Source organism: Monodelphis domestica, chromosome 7 (assembly GCF_027887165.1).
Source record: "Monodelphis domestica isolate mMonDom1 chromosome 7, mMonDom1.pri, whole genome shotgun sequence".
In the NCBI taxonomy this organism is placed as follows: Eukaryota; Metazoa; Chordata; class Mammalia; order Didelphimorphia; family Didelphidae; genus Monodelphis; species Monodelphis domestica.
The window spans coordinates 38,597,561-38,619,826 of NC_077233.1; the positions used below are offsets into that span (position 1 = coordinate 38,597,561).

At 36.2% G+C, this 22,266-nt stretch overlaps 1 protein-coding gene across 2 annotated transcripts in view; it reads right to left on the reverse strand.

The window, feature by feature from the left end:
• The window catches only part of CNTN3 (contactin 3), a 453,041-nt gene that overhangs the window by 318,977 nt on the left and 111,798 nt on the right, over positions 1-22,266 (reverse strand). The window contains exon 1 of one of the 2 annotated variants that reach the window (XM_056804435.1): positions 2,392-2,689. The exons of the other annotated variant lie outside the window; for it this stretch is intronic. The gene's annotated coding sequence lies outside the window, so the exon portion shown is untranslated. Of the gene's footprint in view, positions 1-2,391; positions 2,690-22,266 lie in introns of those variants that run through there. 2 annotated transcript variants of the gene reach the window in all.

Consider the following 22,266-nt stretch of genomic DNA (forward strand, 5'->3'; position numbering starts at 1 on the left):
TGCCTGAAAATGCTCCTGTAGTCTAGAGGAGGGGGTTCTTAAACATGTGTCTGTGTATGTATATCTATGTATATACATGCGACCTTACTGGGCAGTCTGGTGAAGCCTATAGCTCTTTTCTTACAATAATGCTTTTAAATAAATAAAATAAAATTCATAGAATCACAAAGAAAGTCAATTACAATGAAATATAGTCAAAGAAATGTTTATAAACAAACTTGGAGTATTATATATATATATATATATAGCAACATGATTAACTATACTAACTATTGTAATTTTGAAGTAATAATGAATACAAACAATATTTTCAGATATCAATACAACTATAATATGATATGAGGAAGTGAATAACTATATAGATCTACTATGTGTCAGGGCCTGTGCTAATTGCTCTCACAGCCTCACAGTATTAATATCCTCATTTTCAATTTGAAGAAACTGAGTCAAACAGAGGGTGAGTGCCTTGGCGGAGGGACCAGACTATGTTCTCACTAGTGCTGCGCTTGCCACCTCCTCTCACTTTGAGTCTGAGAGCAAAGAGATCTACATCCTTTCCCCAGTTCAATTTTATGTTCCTCATGACATCCCTTTCCTGAGACCTTTGGTTGTGGTACACTCACCAAATCTCAGTCTGATCAGAGATGGGTATTCCAAGTAGCAGGGAACTAAGAGGACTTCTGGTGTCCCCCCAAAACTGAATTCATCCCCCTTCTCTTAAGTAGTTTGTTGACAGATAAAACATCACCCTTTGTTCTTAATTCAATCAAAGGGTGGGGTTGATTTGCAACCTCAATTAGAGAATGGCTTATTTTCAAACTCAAGATGAAACTTGTCCTTTCAAATCCAAGGCTGATATTAGGGTGCCAAGGGTAGTAAATAAGGAAACTTGGTGAATTAGAGTGGGGGGAAATTTTAGAGAAGTTGCACCAGGAAGTAAGCCAAAGAAAGAGACTGAATCTTGAGACCCTCCCCTACACTACTTCCTGTTTCTTTCTTCCCAACTGTCTAGAAGAAGATCTTCTCACAGATGGTAAATTGAAAATTTTCCCACTAATAACCAAATCCCACAACTCGTACTTTAACTAAAGGATTTTTATTATTTGGGAATAGGGGGTAAGAAGATATTGGAGGAAAGAGGGAAATTAGGGTCTCCCTAATTCCCAAGTTATCTTGTTGATTGAAGGATTTGAAATGAGATTGGGGAAAAGAGGGAAATTAGGGTCTCCCTAATTCCCAAGTTATTTTGTTGATTGAAGGATTTGAAATAAAGTCAATTCAGAAAGCAAAATTATCTTCCCCTAAGGGTAGATATTACAGCTGTGACAAGTGAATCACTTTAAAAGACTGATATATATTAATTTAAGGTCGCCAAGGAATCAGCTATGTAATTCCTAAATGAAAAACTCAAGTCAGCCGTCAGCCTTTTTTGGAGTTTAATTACAATAGGAGTAAGAAAGGAATTAGAGATAGAGAGAGAGAAAAAAGGGAGAGAAGGGAATAGGGCTTAAATACCCCTTCTGTTTAGGCTGGGCCAAAAGGCCCAAGCCCTTAGATAACTGGGGCAAAGAAAGGAGATCAGTCCCTATTACTCACGTGACCAAAATGGAGAAACAGTCTCAGAGGCCCCCACCTTCAGCTTCCTTCAGAGCAAGCCTTCTCAGAGCCCAGGAACCACCCCGACCAAAACCTCAACAACCTCCCTGGAGTCTTCAGACCCCCTATCTTTAAGGAAACCATCCAAGTTCCTCCCCTCCTTTCTCCCATCTACCAATCACTGTTCATCAATTTCCCTGTGCCAATGGAGGCTCTAGCTTAACCCAGGACCGCCCAGAGGTTTCTGGCTTTTGCACATGTCTGTTGAAGGTCATATTTTCAAATGATTAAATCTTTACTCCTTTGCTACAGCCCTTTCTAAATCCTGTTAACCTGAGTAGGGTAGAGATTGGAATAATTAAATTTTGATCTAGGCTGCAGCCCTTACTCAATCCTATTAGGACTGAATAGGGTGGAGATTTATTCCAAGTATCTCCATTGTATCAATTCTAAAATCAATCAAGACTCAAAGAAATTCCTGTTCTATGCTCAAGCATAGGTCAAAGTCCTTTCCATTGTTCAGCAAAGGGTTTCTGTCCTAAAGTAATCTTAAGAAGGGAAGAGAAGGAACCTCCCATGCCAATGGGGTTCCCATTCCAATAGACTATCAGTAAGAAATTTTCCAAGTATGAAATATCCCAATGGTGAAATTTCCAACATTTATAAGTCTAAGGAAATTTGAGGTTTACACAGCACTGCTGACAAGTGTCTTCTGGGCAAAACCAATATCTCTTCTGTTCACAGTATAGATAGCAGGCAATGGCCAGAGAGGAGACGAAGGGGGTCTGTCTTTACCTTCATGCCAAAACAGCCAAGAAGTGAAGTCCCAGGCAGCTGGAGCTTCCTAACTGCTTCCTTCAAGGTTCCATTGGAACAGTCTCCCCTCCCCCCATGATTTGTGCTCCAAAAGTTCTGAGCTCCTTTGCTTTGCAGATCCATTTTTCTTTGCCCATAATATTTCATTTACAAACCCCCATTTCTGTCTGCCCGAATTACAACCAGGAATTCTGCATTCCTTTTCTCATACTTACCTCTTATTTTCTAATTTCTTCTAACTGTCTAAGCTATGATACTATACTATTTTAAAGTATTCCACAACCCCCCAAAATAAAAAATCCTAGTCTATCTTTACTATTCTAATCTATCTAACCCTCTTCTAAGATTTGGGATTAAGGAGAGTGGAGTAGGTCATAACACAGAAGTACAATACAGAAATATGATTTTGAATAAATAAAACACAATAATATATTATAATATATATTATATTGAATAAATAAAAAACAATAATACCCATTTAAACAACAATATAACTTCCTTATTTCCTAATGAACTATTATAGCCTAAGTAAAAGTTTTATAAACAATATCCATTCCTAACATTACTATGTAACTTAATCTATGTTAAATATGCTATCCATAATATCCTAATCTATTTGGAATTTCAACTGATTTATCTAATCTTGCCCTGTGTGTTAGTTGTTAAAATGCCAGTAACTTATCATTATACTGTTAGAATGTTAGTTCCCTTAGTATTATCTAATAATATATATATATATATAATATAGATAGAAATAGGTACATTTGTAAAATACTAATGAAAAGAAAGAAAAGGGGTACAGGCTTATGTTAATTCTCACAATGAGGAGGTCCCAGATCCTAATTCTGCAGTGCTTTTTCCCCCTGCATTCAAAATTGAGGGAAATGTTAAATTTAAGTTAAAGGTGAGTAGAAAAATATATACACTATATAAATATAATATATGATACAATAGAATATATTATATGTGAATAGAATATATTATATATGATATATTCTACTGAATCATTTCATATCATATTATATTATTTTTTTCTCTTTCAATTTTACAAATCCCTTGAGTAGAGCTGCTGATCTAGAGATAACCTCAAGTACCAACTGGTACTTGTAAACCTTAAAATTTCTTAGACTTATAAATGTTGGAAATTTCCTTGGCGACCTTAAATTAATATATATCAGTCTTTTAAAGTGATTTCCTTGTCACATACTGAAGCCAATCAGGATTATCTCAGTTAATAATCCCCTTATTCCCACACCCTAATTATCAAATCTATAATTTTAATTGCTTGTCATTTCTCCTCAACAGACCATAAATATTGTCTCATTTTTGTCTTTCTATCTTCTTTGTTTAGCATAATGCCTACCACTAAGACAGTGTTTAAATAACTAACTGCATATGGAATAAAATTGGATTCTACCTTATCTTTTCTTCTCAATTGACCTTATTGAATCACTTTCTGCATACTCTTTAAAAAGGATTTTTTAAGTCTTTATACTTGTTAGTCAACCTTCAGCTCCAATAAATCTAAAATCCAGTGATCAAGGTTAAAAGAATAAAAAAGCACAAAGAATATTTCAAGTCTGTTTCTAGGACTTGTGCATGCACATTCTGATAAACTGTCAAGATTTAAATGGGATAAATGAAATGCAATCCAAGATTTAGGATGCTGCAATAGACGAGATGATTTAAAATAAGTTTATCTGTAAAAACATTGAGGACATCAAGATTTATAAGCAGAGATCAGTGACACCTCTGTTTCATTGGTCTCTCTGCCATCACATCATATTAAGTGGCAGACAAATCTTGGGGGGGAGATGACAGTCATTTGAGTTTATGGTCACAGCTTATTTAAATTGCTATATTCAACAACCATCAATTCATGGGGATTTCTTTCCAAAAAATCTATTTGGGGACTAATTATAATTCAGTGGGCATCTTGGATCATCATCTTGATGATGGGAAGACAGTGCTATTAAAACAGAGCTCAAATCGACTGAAAAGAGTCTTTCACAGAGAACTTTAAAGGTTCACCTTGTTTTCAAAGCCTTCCTTAAACACCACGTTAATGAAAGAGGGCCACAGAGAGAGCGTTAAGAGGATATAAAAGAAAATAGTGCCTTACAATTTAGAAACAGAATGAGGTACGTGGGCTGGCTCACATATGATTTATATCTATCAAAGCTATCGGCATGAGCCAGAGACCATTAGTAACATACCAAATATACTAAAAGGAGGAATTTGGGTGATACATTTTTTTAACCAAAGTCAGAATAGTACACATAGCTCAAATGCATGTGTGGTAGGTTTTTTTTTTTTGTTTGTTTGTTGGCTTAAGGTGGAGAGGTGGGGCAGAAAAGGTTGTTTTATCTACCCTTCCTTTAATCAGAGTGTTCTATTTTGTCTCCTCAAAGTAGAGACATATTTATAGATTTTGCATATGATGGTTCTTTTTGTTGAAGTATTTTATGGTTGTTGCTTTTGTAAGAGATAAATCTCTGGAAAGGGGCTGAAAGATAAAAATAGTTGAAAATATAGATATTATAAAAACAAAAGGTAGTGATAAAATTTTACTAAAGAACAAAAAAAATAATAAGAAACTTCATTGGTACTGGATTTCTAAATATTGTCACTCCTAATTGTCTATTGTTGCTTTCACAATGGAGTTTTAAGCCACAGGGATGAATGAATGGAAAAGTACTTGTTAAGTACCTACTGTGTGTCTGGAATGTTGGGCATACAAATTACAAATAAGCCAGGCAGTTTCTGCTATCCAAAATGCTTAGATTCAAATAGTAAGGCAACATTTAAAGGGGAAACCTCTCTTTAAATAATTCAGACTACAGTTTGTAATAGTGAGAACTTTAGTTTATGGGCATTATATGGTTTGGTGTAGTATAGTTTGGATATGGCCAAGGATATGGAGTGATGATGAACTGGTTATGGGCAAGAGAAGACAAAAATCCACTTATCAGAGTTCCAGGTCCCAGGGAATAGAACTTGTTTTTTATTTTCCATTCATTTCATGGTATAAGGGGAAATTATTTCTATATTTATACAATTCCACAAAACATTTAGATACCATCAATCTGGGCTGCCCTTGTATGAAGAGGTTGCTTTGGGTAGTAGCAATCTCCCTGTCACTGGAGGTATTCAAACAAAGTTCAGATAACTATTTGCCAGGGGAAGGAATTCATCCTTCAGAGAGTATTGACCTAGATTACCTCTAAGCTCTGTTCCAGCTCTGACAGTCTATGATTTCTTTAAAAATGGAAACTAATAATAATTTTGGTGATCATTTACATAAGGACTTTTTGAGCAGAAGTACCTGCCAAGCTTGATTAAAGTATATAAGTGACAATAGTAAGCAAGGATGCATTGTGGTTGAGGGCAGCTTTCCATCTTTCCCCGAATTTTGTAATAAAGACATAGTACCCTGTTGCCATGGGTGTCATAAGCTAGAAGTGAGTTGGAGCTCCAACTGAGCAGATAAGGTACTAGATTAGCTTCCCACCAAGTTTTCATGTCTGAATGTAGGGCTGTTTCTTGCCATTAAGTAAATGGATTTCACTTTACCCATCCAAGCTGGGCCATGTGTGATTCCTTCTCCCTCAAATTCTTCAAGTCTCACTTGATTCTCTCTGTGACAGAGTTATGGTAATATACCAGTGGGTTCATGGAAAGTGGTCTCTCCAGATGAAAGAGTGGGAATTTTCATATGTACATTATCTATACTCTCACTGTTCCAACAACTGTAAATCTCAATGGAGATACAGTAGAAAAAATTCTAGCATCATAAAGTCAGAAAACCTATGTCCCAACCCTGGCTCTGCTACTTATTAATTATATGACCTTTGTGTGTCTCAGTTTCCACCTCTCTAAAATGAGGATGAATTTGATGGATTTTAAGCTCCAAATCTATGATAGGATGATATTGTGTATCAGTTCATTTTCACATTCTTATCCTGTGAACCTTGTTTTTGCATCCTCCCTTGAGAACAGCACTTGGAGACTTGCCTTTAGGACTTCTTTTGGGGGGCAGGTATTGGAGGGTATTAACTCTCTGCCTGTTATTACTTGCTCACTTTGCCCACTTCTTGTTCTCATCACAAATTACCCCATGATATGCTTTAGGACACTTACTTGTAGGTGTGAGGAGGAAAAGTGGTTATTTATAAAAGGGTTGGACTGGATTTTTTAAGAATGTGGTTGCCAGGAATTTAATTAATTCCAAAAAGATTTTATTTACAATTTATTTACAAAATGTAGAAAGAGTCAAATAAGAAATCAGAGAGGGGATAAGGTAAGATATCTAGCCTAAACTCTAATTAATTTACTCCCTGCCCCTGGGCAGGGAGAGTTAGTTCTTAATTGGAGGGGCCTTGACCCTTGTAGCTGAAGCCCAGGGGATGTAAGGAATCTCTCTCAAGAGAATAGGTCTCTCCTGAGTTTAGTCCCTTCTGAATATCCAGCAATTAAGAGTCAGCTTTTCACTCACCACATGTCAGTCTAAAGGAACAGGGTCTTGGGTCCAGTCAGCAAATCCTTCTGACTCTCTTCACCAGCCTCAACTCGAAAGCATGAAGAATTGAACTCCTTTCAGGAATTTGTCACTCCCTTTTAAAGACATTTTCTCTTGTGTCACTTCCTGTCTTCCTCTGTCTTCCCCAATTAATTTCATTGTTATGATCAGGGGAGAGTTAAATTTAATCTTCACAAAGGTAACTATGGCCACTATGTATCTCTGTATTGCCACTTGAAATAGAATAAGTAAACTGAGGAAAACTATTACTTATTGAAATAGAAAAGGTAAACTGTGAGGAAACTGTTTCTTGTTGCAATGACTGCTGTCCTCTGGCTGGTGACTAGAGAGCTTCTACAAGAACCTGAAGCTGCTTATTTGTAATGGAAGTAGAAATGAGAAATGCTGAGGAATGTTGCCACACAGGAATGCTGGTATACAGGGGAACTGCTTATAAGGGAATGCTCTGGGGTCTGCTCTGGGGTTTGCCTACTGATCCCTACTGATGGCTGATGGATCAGTATATTTTTCTATTCTCCTCCCCCCTTTAATCCCTCCCTTCTCCAACCCTCTTCTTCCTGCCACCTTCTCCTCTCAATTCCCCCACCACCACCCTTGAGTGAAGTATAAAGATACTCTTTTCTCTTCCTCTTTCAAGTCAAGGGGTTTATTGGGATAACAGGATGGGAAACTGAGGTGAGAGGGATGAGGATGTCCCTAATCTAAATGAGGGAAAATTGAGGGTTTGGGAAGTCACAAGTGTGACAGAGGGTCAGTCAGAGATGGAGGACAACAGTTTTTTTTTTTAATCTTCTTTCTTCTTCAAAATCAGCAAGGTTTCTCAGCTTAACCCCAGAAAGAAACAAAGTTCAAAACCTCTCCTTCAGACTGGCTTGTCTCCTTTCTCAGCTTCAACCCCAGAGAAAAACAAAATTCAAAGTCTATCGGTTTCTCCTGGCCAGTGCAACTCTTAAATAGACCACCAACTCAAAAGCCAAGTTTCTCTTTCTTGTCAACTTCAACTGTCCAAAGCCAGAGAAGCCCAAAACCAAGTTAGCCCTACAAGGGTCCTTTCAGCCAGGTTTCCAACTTCCAGAGAGAGAGTCACTCCAAGTCCAGTCCCTTCCCCCTGGTCATCTCAACTGCCAACTCCTGGGAACATTCCATTTTGGAAACTCCTTCTTTTGAACGACAGATAGGTCTCCATTGTTTTTTTTTTTATCTTGATTTACAAGTTCTCTCTCTCTCTCCATCCTCTACCACAACTCCCAACCTTTTTCTTTTGGAGATGGTGTTTCAATATTTGTAACAAACGTGGATCATCAGGATAGCCTTAACCTAAATTCACCCAGTTCCTATGTCCTAAGACCACCAGATTTTTTTAGTTGCCCTGAACTCACTAAACTCTTCTGTATATCTTGTCTCCCCAAGGTAGAATATGAACTCCACATGAACTCCATGTGAGTAAAGGATACCTCACTTACTACAGGTCTCCCTAGCACTTAGGGCAGCCTGAGGCACAGAGGAAGCACTTAATGAATGTTCTTCCATTATTTTCCACTAGAGTTTGGTACAGTATCTCCTCTGGGGAGAGTAGAGGACATAAGTCACTCCATTTTATACCTTGACTGACATTAATCATTGGAAGGTTATTGAACTGAGTTCTTTCTGTGGCTGCATTTATCAAGGATCCTTTTATGATCTTATCATCTTTTTGATGGAGAGCCTTTAAGATTATGTTTTGTTATATTGAATGAAATAGTTTATTTTTTGTTTGTACGTGGCTTTTTTTTTCCTTTTGTACTTGAGAAACAATAAACACTAAAGATCTTGTATCCTCTGCATCTTTCAGTCAATTATGTAACTTTGGATATGGTTTTCACCAGCAAATGGTCTGTGAAAGCTCAGTTGTTTTCTTCCATTATTTCATGAAGTATACCACTGACACTGTTTATATCCAACTCATAATCCTTTTTTTCAATATAAGGAGTGACATTCAGGTATATAGTGGATATAAGGCCAGCCTCAGACATAAGAAGACCTAAAAACAGGTCCAAGTTTAGACACTGACTGGCTTTTTAGCTTTGTGCAAGCCCTTATGCTCTTGATAGGACAGACAACTCCCTAAAAATACATATAGCAAAGTAGGTACTTATCTGTCCTAGTAGAGGGAATTTCCACATCATCAGTTTCCTAAACTGATATATAACCATGTGCCTAGATTAAAGAAAAGTAGAAATCTTGTTTGATTGTTTTTGATGACCTCTCAGTTACTTTCCTAGTGTAGAATTTCAAATTGGTCTATGATTTTCCAGTTTTTTTTTTCTTTCTGCCCTTCTTCAAGGTATCTTGTAAAACAAGTCCCTCATTATTTTCAAAGTTGCATCGCCTTCTATATTTATTTCTTTGATGTTTCTGTTCTTGTTTGACTACTTTTTCTGACTATATCTTCAAAGGCCATTTCATTTCATGTATAGCAGATAAGGAATGGAAGTGTCAGGAAACATCTGTGGGCATTCCACTCTCATTCCCTAGAAAGATAAATGATTACATAAACAATGACCCATCTTTTCCATTTTCTATCTACTAGATGTCCTCCCGCTAGCTTTATTTATATATGTTCTTGGAACTGAGACCTTCATTAGGTGTCAAATCAAACTCTATGAAAACTTTTTTCTCCCACTTTATTTTATGCCATTCTTAACCTTGGCTAAGCCAGTAATTCAGGCTCAGGTGTTAGAATGTAATAAGGTCCTTTTGGAACACAAAATGCAATATAACCAACTTTATCAATAATGAGATAAAAATATAATTTCTAACAATGAAAAAGAAAAGATTCTAACTTACAAAAAACAATGCTATTGCCTCTATTGACATCATGGTGACTACCATAATAAATCAGAAATGTGTTCCCCACAGAACAATTGAAATGAAAGTAAAATCTTGGACAAACACATGCAAAAAAAATGGATACACTAATGAACTATCAATGAAACTTAGTCTGAGTATTTTGGAGAATAGTTTGGAGCTCTGTCCAAATGTCTATAAAAACCGTGCATCCCTTTTGACCCAACAATAGCACTAGTAAGTCTGTATCCCCAAAAGATCAAAGAAAAAGGAAGAAGTTCCACATGTATGAAAACATTTAGAGCAGCTTTTTTGTGGTGGCAAAGAATTGGAAACTGCCAGAATGCCCATCAATTGGGGATGGCTTAAGAATCTGTGGTGATGATTGTGATAGAATACTATTGTGCTATAAGAAATGATGAACAAGATGGTTTCTAAAAAAGGCTGGAAAGACTTTTAAGAACCGATGCAAAACAAAGTGAGCAGTAGCAGAACAATATATACCGTAACATCAATATTGTACTGATGATCAACCCAAAAAGACTTAGCTACTCCAATCAATATAATAATCACAATTCCATAGGATTCATGTTGAAAAATACCATCCATCTCCAGAGAAAGAACTGATAATTCTGAATTTAGATGGAAGTATATTTTATTTCACTTACTTAAAAAAACAAAGCTAGTATAAAATATATTTTGCATTTAATTCATATATATACGTGAATGTGTATAATGATATTGTATTTCTTGCCTTCTTAATGGGAAGGAAGGGAGAGAATTCCAAACTAAAAATGAAATAAAACTATCAACAACTTTTGACACAAACTCCCCCTAGTCAGGTTTTTTTGTGTCTTGGGTGGTAAGGATGTCAAACAGACTCCCAGCTATTTTTACAAGATCAAGCTAACCTACATAAAACAGATATGGCTTCTACAATATACTCACATTGCTTTAGACTCTATATGAAAATAAAATATTACTTGCTATAATGTTCTACCATTCTCCTCCACAGCATTTTATTAATGAACATATATTTTTATTCAGTATTATTCTGGGCTACCCCTAGGCTTCCAGATAATCTACAAGCACTTGTCTACTTAAACTGAAACCATATTTTCCAATTTTCCGTTTTCTCACCATCATCTTCTACACCAACCTTCACAATGAAGTCACAATATACGATGACTTTGTTTGGAAATCCTTGTCAAATTCTTTGTAAAAAATTTCTGCTCTGCAACAGATGCTGGAACCTAAGCTCCAATTATCTTCATGCTATTCTTTTTGCTTATGCTCATAATAAGCACTGTAAGACAAGATGGCCAAATGTCCCATGAAATGATATTGCTTATTGCCTTTGGGCACACAATGAAACCAGCTCCCCCAACTAATTTGTTTACCTTTCCAAGCAGAACTGGGAGCCAATCATGCAGTTAGCTACAACTTCCTTTTCATCCCCTTTCTTCCAGCTTTATTTATTGCAAGAGTGTCAAATCACTGTGGTTCAGTTATTTCAATACCACACCAATTTTTGATCAGTTGGACAAAAATGTCACGTCTCTATGCCATGTGAGTGTTCGTAGACAATCCAAAGTACCTTCTTGCCCTCTATTCTGCCTCTTACCAACCCCTACCCTTGGCACTGCATAGTCAAGGATGGAGGGAGAAGACAGAGAGGAAGACCTTTAAACATTCTTTTCTTACATGGTTGTCCATGGCTAATAAAATGTGACACCTACTAGCCAACTAACTCACTGTTGAGGAGCATTTCCCTCCTTAGGCTGATTCTCAGAGAGCAGACACAGTCTGCCCCCAGGACCACTTTGTAAAGCCTTCCTAGCCTCATAGAACCTGCCAGTACTTGGGATGGCACAGCCTTCCAGAATTCAGGGTCAAATTCATGCCACAATGAGGCAGCAGCATCAGATTTTCTGAAGGTTTTTACTAAAGGGGATTCATAATTATAATTATATTCAAGGAAAGTGACATTTCAGCATTGCCTGGGGATTTAACAGACTTTAGTATTCATTACAATTGGGGGTAGGGGCTGGGGGGAGGTGGACATCTGTGGCAGACATTAATTAAAACCTTTGCTTCATTTCTTCTGAGATGTCTGCATGATATTAACCAATTAAGTCCTCCTGTGTGTAGCACAGGTAACCCCCTCTGGAGGTGAGCATTTAATAGGTAGCTCTTGTAGAAATGAGTCCCCAGACTTTAGATCCATGAGCTTGTACATCCTTCTCTGCTTCCCCAGATGATGGAGATTTGGTGGTAAGGGAAAGAATTGTGTTAATTGAGGTCAAGGTCATCAATGGCTTCCATTTATCTTCATTCTGGCCCATTGCCACATATTCCGTAGTAACCTCAGCCAGCTGCCCCATAAACATATTCTACTGATGAAGGTGTGGGGGAGGACAAATGAAAGAGTATTATCAATCAATTTAAAACTGTAAATTACTACATATCAGCTCTTGCAGAGGTATCATTTGTATTGTGGAATTTTTATGCACAATCATGCATATGCTACCCCTTAGCTCATTTTGTGTCCCCTCTAGATGCTCACTTCTAAAACACAAAGAAAGAGGGGACAGTATGTGGCTAAATGGATAAAGAGTTAGACATGGAGATAGGAGAGCCAGGGTTCAAGTCTAGCCTCAAACCCTGTCTACCTGTGTGACCCTGAGCAAGTCACTTAACCCCCAGTGCCTAGCCTCTTCTGCCTTGCAACCAACACACAGTATAGATTCCAAAATGGAAGGCAAGAGTTTAAAAAATAACTTGAAAGAACTAAAGTAAATACCATATTCAGAGAGAGAGCATGAAACCCAACCTGATAAACAACTTTTCATTATTACTCTACCATCTGTATTTACAGTGAATAAAGGAGAGCACTAAGACCTAAGCTCCTTCACCTAGCTGCTCTTTCTCACATCATTGTACAAAATTCAGCCAAGGCCAAACTTACCTAAAACTAACACTCTTATCTCATACCCTCTATGCTCTCCTTTCCTTCAGTGAATCCACTCATACTGAACTGATTCTCACTCACTCTACTTGTTTTCTCTACTTATCTATCCACATACCGACTCACTCCCTTGGCTAACAATGAATCACACTTTTGTTCTGCATCAGTGGAAGGACCCCTAAGCAATCAACACATATACTCACAAACACTCAGACTCCACCATGTTTCTTCCAGCAGGACACTCCCTTTGTTACCAGTCAAGGCAGAGTCTCAAACTCAAGGCATCAGCCTCAGGAAACATTTCAGAGGACATGCAATCCCACTGCTACCCGAACAAGCGTCCTCTCTACAGCCCTTACCAATAAGTGTCATCAAGCCTTCACTTGAAGGTCTCCATTAACGGAGAATGTAACCATCTGAGGAAGTTCATTTCATTTTTGGATAGTTCTGATTATAGGGAAATCTACTTATAGCAAATCAGATTTAGACCTCTTTAGAACTCCTATTCATAGTATCTCTCTCACTTGATACCTTGATCAGAACAGAATAAATCCAATTCCTCTTCTAAATGAAAGTCCTTCAAAGCTTTGAAAATCTCTACCACTGTCCTCCCATACTATCTCTTCTCTGGAATGTCTGTCCCCAAATTGCCTCAAATTCAGATGGCATAATATGGAGGGCTGTCATCATCATAAACTTCTGAATATAAAGACATCAAGGTCTGGTTTATAGTTAGGTAGCCCAATGAACAGACCACTGGACCTAAAGAAAGTAAAAGGATCAAGGTTTGGATTATAATTAGGTAACCCAATGGATAGACCACTGGATCTAGAGTCAATAAAGGGATCAAGGGCTGGATTACAAGTAGGTAGCTCTATGGACAGACCACTGGACCTAAAGTCAATAAAAGGGTCAAGGTTTGGTTTATAATTAGGCAACCCAATGGATAGACCACTGGATCTAGAGTCAATAAAGGGATCAAGGGCTGGATTACAAGTAGGTAGCTCTATGGACAGACCACTGGACCTAAAGTCAATAAAATTTGAGTTCAAATCTGGCTTCAGACAGGTACTAGTTGTATCACTCCATTAAAGTCATTTCTCTCTTTATCTCAATTTCGTCAACTCTAAAGAGTAGTATTCTGTCACCTGCCTCATAAAATAAATTAAGATTATAATGATTGAATGAGAAAATATTTGTAAAGCATTTAGAACAGCTCCTGGAACACATTAGGCACTTAAGAAATAATTTCTTCCCCTCTCCTCATCTTGCTTTTGATAATACTTGTCTATTTCCATCACTGTGCCTGTTTCCTCATCTAGAAAATGAGGGAGTCATTCATAAATGGTTTCTGAAGTCTTTGCTGAGAGAGATCTTTGATCTTAGCATCCATAAATAAGCATGGACATTAATAACCAAGGTATGTGCCCTACAAAGGTCAAGGCATAACTGTTCCCTCTTTCCTAGTGTCTTTACTACTGACCAATTTTATCCATATATATAGTTAAATTCTAGATAGATCAAAGGTCATCCATTTCAACCCTTTCATTTTGTAGATGAGGAGATTTGAACAAGGTCACACAAGGAGTGTCAGAGATCACTTTTAAATCCTGGTTCTCTAAAGTTAAAATTACTATTCTCCCTACTTTACCACTGTTCCTGCTACTTTTTACATCTATTACGTCTATTCAAAGCGCAACATTAAGTAAGCCATTCCCCCTAAAACACTGAATCATATTATTTTTCTGTAAGTCTTAGGTAAAAGAGTCCTACTTAATAAAGTGACCGTTTTGTTGCTGGTGGGCTTAGTGAATCATTTTAAACAATCTAGATTATTCCAAAGGAAAGAAAAAAAAACACAAAAAAAAAACAAAAACCAACTCTAAGTAATGAATGAAACAAATCATTCCCTCAAGAAACATGAGAATAGAGATTGAGACACATTCATCAAATATGACTGAAGAGATCTTAATAGTACTCAGTTGGTTTCATATCTTAAGGCAAAAGAATATTTAGTGAATTTCTGCTCCACAGTTAGTGACTTGAATGAGTTATGACAACTTTCCCTAATGTTTAAAGTATAACAAGGTTATAGCTTAAGTACTAATTCAATATTTGTGAGGAACTGCCATATCATTTATAGTTTTTGACAAGCTGATTTTTAACAGAATATTTGTAAACTGCCTTTAAATATAAGGATATACACACATTAAAAGAGCCCACAGTGCTCGATGCATAACACATAATGATCTTGAACAATGTTAGTCAATATTCACATATGTAGTGAAATAGGGAAAAGGATCCTAGAAAAGGATACAGAAGACTTCCATTTGACTTCCAGTTCTACTTCTATCCTAGTGACCTTGGACAAGTTCCTGATTTGCTAAATCTTTAGAATCATTAGATTGTGAGCTCCTTGAAGATACAAAATCTCCCTCCCCCCAACTTTTTTTTGTAACCCCAGCCCCTAACCCAGAGCCTGGTATATAATAGTTGCTAAATAAATGTTTACCAAGTGACTGAATCTCAACTTTGTCATCCCTAATGGGACAATGATGCCTATTAGGTCTACCGCAGAGAGATAATTAAATCAACAACATTTGGTTAAACACTTACTGCATATGAAACACCATTAACAAAAATTCAAAGACCATTAAAAGTTATAATGTCTTCCTTCCAGGAGTTTCCATTGTCAGAAAGAAAATATTTAGATACTTTGTGCAACCCGTGATTTCAGAAGTTTATTTATATATCAGAACTCATCCCTTTGTAACCTGTACAAATCTTTTTCATGTTTTCTTGAAGTTTTTCCTAAAAATTGATTCACATAAATTATTTGCAGTAATAATCTTGAGGATATTTCTGTATCAAAAAGATGCTAGTGTGTTGTATAGATCAGTGAGATTAAACTGAAATAGAAACTGAGGACACTAAACCCTATATAGAGAGGATTCCTGTGTACTGTATAATCATTTAGATATAAAATGTAAGGTTATCTATGTTTTATATTCTCATTTAATTTGTTAAATATTCCCCAAGTAGATTTCAATCTGGTTTCCCTTGCTTTATGTTTGAGACTTTAGGTATAGGCTGTCCATCTGCTCTATCTCCTTCTCCCTACAAACCCAAATCCATTTCCTTTTATATTAATATACCTCAGAGTTGATGTCTTTCTCTCTGTTTCTTGCTCACAAATTATCATTTACAAGTTTCAACATATTCATGTCTACAATGAATATTTCCATTGTTTTTGTAGTAGCTTAAAATTTGAATTCTTCTAAGATTGTTGGATTCAATAATTTATTTTATGTATCCTCAAAACAATAATAATTGTGCTAAAGAATTTATTATTTTTTTAATAGAGGATGGTTATTGGCATTAGCCTGCAGATCACTGAAAGCATGGTAAAGTTTTGCAAAGTCAACTGAGTCTTTTCACCTACTAATCAATTCCAGGCTGAGTTCATTATGCACAGCACTTGTCCAAGATGTAAATGGAATGTGATGGTTTCATTGTTGTTGCTAATGAGAATAGATCACTGTCAAAATACTGGTAGCCCCATCGCATATCGCATGGATTTGTTGTCCCTGTTTTTGTTTCAGATTCATCAATAAATGTTCTCAGGGTGCTTTGGCTTAACAGGCTTTCAGGTCAAACTCTCCAAAGGCTCATTTTCCCTTTGACTGCTTTTCACTGCCTTGTAATGTTATCTGAGATCTTCTATCATGTTTATCCATAATGCTTTAGGAAAAAAAATGGAATCTCTCCTCAAAACCAATGCCACCCTTGGCTCCTGGATCTTCCTGCTGAGAAAATAGGTTCAGCACTTTCTAGTTAAGGTTATTTCTAGGTCCTTTCAACTACTTCATTGTGAAATTTCTCTAGGAAATTGCTCTAGGCTCACTGTACTTTATTACTATCTTTCTTCCCATTTTCTTAGTCGACCACAGCTATGAGCTTTGTAGGTACCTATGCTTGCTCTGAAAAACACAATCAAATCAACACAATCATTGCCTTTCAGAAGGCTATGACAATATATTGCCCTATTGTCCCATTCATTCACCCTGTGACTTACCAGACCAGAACATTCTTCCATGGTCCCCACATTCCTATCTGAGTTGTCTCCCCTAACTAGAATGTAGGTTTCAAGCAGGTAAGGGTGATCTTACTTTTAACTATGTGTTCTCTAGAGCTTAGCTTAGCATAATCCTCAACACATAATCATAAATATTAAAAGAAAAAATCTTTTTCATTGATTTATTCATTCAGCATCAATAGTACACTGTTAAAGATCACAAGTGCTCCAACATCCCCTGAACCTTCTTTTCTTTTCATTTTCTCTTAATTTTATGTTTTATTTGACCTTTGCAATGAGCAGCTAATGATCTCCAAAGACAGTGGATTTGGAAGTGATGGCTTCATTTGACTACAATTTCTTGTCTGTTAAGAGTTTTTTAGCCACATTTAGTTGATGCTTTTCAGTGTTTCTCACACTTTTTGATTTTCTTCATGAGGAAAAGATTCATCATATTACTTATAGTTGAGTCATCAGTATAGTTCATAAATCTTTGGTTTCATTCATTCCTTAAGTCAGATTATATATATATATATATATATATATATATATATATATATATTTAAACCCTTACCTTCTATCTTAAAATCAATACTGTATATTGGTTCCAAGGCAGAAGAGCAGTAAGAGCTAAGTAATGCAGGTTAAGTAACTTGCCCAGGATCACACAGTTAGAAATAGTATGATTCCATGGGAGAAGTGGTGGGGGGGGGGAGGAAAAGAAAATTATTTTTGTTTCCAGTGAAATGACCAAATAAAATAATGTTTAAAAAAAAGAAATAATATGATTCCAGATTTGAATCTAGGACTTCTCTTCTCTATACCTGGTTCTCAAACCACTGAGAGTCATCTTTCCTTGTCCCCACTTAAGCATAGAATATAACATGTGTATATTGACTCTCTTTAGAAAATCAAATACTTAATAGAATTTTTCTTCATCTTCATCTTCCAAAATGAATGTGGGCAATTATGTTGTGATTTACTGTCTAGTATATTTTGATAACTCTATGTCAGTATAATTGTTTTTCTTTGTCATCATATTTTGTGTGCATTTGGAAACACTTATTATGAGAAGGGGTCCAGGATGTTTGCCAGGAGTAGCTCAATGAATAAAGTACAGGGCCCTGTAGTCAGATGACTCAACTTCCCAGGTTCAAATCTGGCCTCAGACATATACTAGCTCTGTGACCCTGGGGAAGTCTCTTAACCCTGTTTGTCTTATAGTTTCCTCTTCTCTAGACTCAGTTGGAGAAGAAAATGACAAGGCACTCCAGTATCTTATCCAAGAAAATTCCAAATCGGGTTATGAAAAGTCAGACATGCTCGAAACAGCAATAAAGGTTTGCCAGACTTCCAAAGAAATCTGATATAAAATGCTTATGAAACTGTTGTAAGTCTTTATTACTATTTTTATTTTCCATTTATTTTCCTTCCAAATCTTGTAGGTAGTATGAACTCCATTTTTCTGGTTCTGATTTTTATTTATATTTTTTAATAAAAGTCTTCCCATATTTTTCTATCTGTCTCACAACTATAGATTTTAATTGCATTAATGTGTTAGAGTTTATTTAGCCATCTGCCCATTATTAGACATTTAGGTAATTCCCATTTTTTTATGATTATATAGAATTCTACCTTAGAAGTGTTTATATAGAAAACTTTCATTTGGTTTTTTAAATATGCTTGTTACCTGTTTGGAGAGAGATGTGTTAATAGTTTAACCTCTTTCTGGTAGCAAAATAATTTTTGAATACCATATTGTATGGACAAGAGAACATGATTTCCCCTTTGTCCTTCACTGTTAAGTCAGAAGGAGATCAAACAAAATGTTTCTGGTCTCAGATTTTGAGGAACCGAAGGGAACAAAGGGGAAATTTTTCTAAAAGATTTCCTTGCAAAGTTCATGGTTAAGGTCTATAATCTATTATTGATTTTGTGCCACATATAATATTTTATATTTTTGTAGGAACCTTGAAGATGGACTTAAAGATTCAAAATTCTGTATCAGGTATAAACAGATCTTCAAATACATGAATTTCTATCCAATAACTGGATTTGGCCTCTCCCAAACAACCACTTCTGAATCTCAGAGGAATTGACAAGCCATTTTAAAATTCTTTTTACTTTGATTAAGTTTGGCACCTTTGGTCTCTAGTTCTTAAGTATGAGATTTCTTTGAGAGACTTTGGGAAGGAAAAAAAAAACACTAGAACATTTCTAAAAGGTAAATTTTGAAGGGAAGACAAGAAACATGAATCAGATTGATTCACAAATTCACATAGCTCTACATTTAGAATGAATCTTCCCTAGAGTTCAATTTCACCATTATATTATAGATGATGAAACCAAGAATCTGTAAGGCTTGAGTGTCAAGGCAAAAATCAGACATCATGCCAGGATGGTGACTCTGAGATTCAATGGGAAGTTTTTTGATTCTAAGTTGCAATTGGAACCCCGTAGTTATATCCATGTTGAAATAATCTCCATTTCCCTCCACTTTCCAAGCCAAAACAGATCATCATTGTTGGGATCATACATGTTCTAAAGTATAAACTCCTGTGTCTAAACCTAATCTTTCAATTCTGTTCTCAGCTTTGACCACAGGTAGAATAGTTTGGGGTTTTAAATATATATAAATATACTTATTTGTCTGTAACATTAAAATATTCAGTAACTCTCTCTTTCCACAATTTCATTCTTATCTGTTTGATAAGGTGGTAGAAAGAACACTGGATCTGAAAGCCAGAAAGGCTGGACTGAAATCCCAGATCAGCCATCTATATGACCATGGAGAGTTCACTGAACCTCCTGATTCTCAGTTTCTTCATCCATAAAATGAGAGCATGGACGTAATATCTAGTGTCCTTGACAGCATTTCATCCCAGATTCCTATTATTTTCTTAAAATTTGTTTAACCATTCATGTGAATTCATTGATACAAATAAGTCCTAGGGTGGAAACTCTACCTACAAATAAAGATTGATAACTACTCTAGGAATTACAATCTTAGAAAGAAACCTAGGATACTGAGAGTTTCACAGGACCATAAATTGAAAATTTCAAGAACTATCGTAGTCATCTAGTTCAAAGGTTTTCAATTTCCCTAAGTGATCCACAGCACCCCCAAATGCTGCCAGTGTAAAATGTCATAGAGAAATAATATTTAACAAAATAAATAAAATTATAATAAATCATAGATAATAGAAAATAATAAAATTAAGTTAATATGCGACCTCTCGGGAGCCTTATATTCAGATTCTGGCCCAACCTCTTCATTTAACTCAAGAACAGAGTAATTAAATCATGGTGTAAGAGATAAGAACCATTTATTAAGTCCTTACCATATAACGGGAACTATTGTAAAATCTGGGGATACCAAAAAAAAAAAGACAAAAATATAGCAACTACTCAAGGAGATCACATTCTAATGGGGGAGATGACATACAAGATCTATACATAGCAAAAGCCCAGCAAACTAAAAAGGAGAGGGGAGTGGAGAAAGGGGAATGACTAGAAATTATCTTCAACAGTTTCAGAGAAAACTGGGAAGACCTCTGTGAGCTGATTTAGAGTGAAATGAGTAGAACTAATAGGCAATTTTTAAAAATAATAAAAGCAGCATTATAAGGAAAAAACAACTCTGAGAAACTTTAGAACTCTCATCCACCCAAATGATTAGGCATAAGACCAAATAAATGAAGATGGAACATGACACTTGCCTCCTTCTAAAAGGTGATCAGCTTAAAATGCAGAAAGAAACATTGATTTGGGATATGACCAGTATGAGAAAGAAGGCAGTTTTGCTAGAGATTATGTAGCTACATATTCCTTTTTCTTTTTTTTTATTTGCTCAGTAGAAGGTCAAAGGGCAGTGGGATGGACAGATAAAGAAACCAGAAAATAAAAAAGGATATTAATGGTTTTGATACATCACATTTATTTCAATACAATTTATTGTTATGCAGTGGTATTGCCTTGAATTAAAACTTAGGTACTGAACACACTGCCAAAGAGGAATGGTACAAATGTATTCTATTACTTTCCTACTTAAAAAAATTGTTTCAAAGCACTGCCTTAATAAGGTAGGATGGCCCCTGATATACTGTTATTGGAATAAATGGGGAATATTTATAGAAAAAAAGTGTTATGTGAGCAGAATTTAAAGTAGACAGGGCTTTATTTTTAAATCACTGAATTGCTGACACAGACTATGTAATTTCCTTTTAAGAGAACAAAGCAGGGGGAAAAAACCAACAATAAATCAAAGAAAGGTCCCCTGTAGAAAGGATTTAAACACAGGTTCTCTGATTACAAATCCAAAGATGTTTCCACTGGACCAAGTCGGCCTTGATTCTTTGTGATTCCCAGGCTTGCACTGCCAAATGTGTCAGAACCAGAACTTCATTTGAGGTCCTCTGTCTGTCTTCTGTGCAACATCTCTTTGTTCTTTCTTTTTCCGTAGTATGTCATCTACCCAAACTTTGTCTACTACGCCTCCCAATCAGATATGTCTGCTCTCCCATCCTCTGTCCCTCTTGTCCCACTCTGCTGTCCTCAGACCTTTGTCCACACCATTTTCTATCCATAATAAAGACGAGGAATGGCATTGAGTCCCAACTGCTATGTTCCTCTCTTCATTCCAAAGAATTGGAAATGCTCACGTTTGAAACTTCTCTTAGATATTCCCTGACCCTCATCAGAGCTGAAAGTGCTCACTTGTTCTTCAGATTTCTCAGCCCTCTGCTTCGTCCTTTTATTTATCTTTAGGCTTCAGTTCACAGACAGGGGCTGGAGTCACAGATGCTTCGTGTTCAAACAATGATAATCAACTTTTAATTATCAAGCCCTTGGCTAAAATTCAGAATGTAGCCAGGCTGTTTTGGGTTTGTTTGTTCATTTTCAGGAAGCTGAATGTGCAAGTGTGATGCATATATATTTCAGATCAAGAGAAAGAATTGATAACTAGAAATAAGCCATCATTTTATATAAACATGCATCTTTTTGTCAAGTGATGTTTCTATGACGGGGAGAAGAAGGGAGGGAGTTAAATGGGTATTTTAATGTAACAAACAAATAAATTTTAATTAAAAAAAGGAGGATCTGGCTGGAGGTTTGAGTGAATCAGCACCTATTTGGTAAATGATACACTGGCTTTCCTCAGTGGTGAATCAAGACCATGACAAGGACACTGCCCATTCCAACAGCCTTAAAAAAAAAAAGATACAATGAGAATCAACATACTTAACTTCATAACTACTGCAGTGCCTCAAATGTCACAGAGGATATTTCCAGTTGTCATCCAGGCACTCTCTACCAATATCACTTGTATCTAATACTCAACTTGTCAGATCTATCTATAGAAACCATATAAGACAAATATCAGAACCTATAGTAGGACCTAAACTGTCCTCTTTGTTATCAATGTTAGAATACAGTAGATTAAAG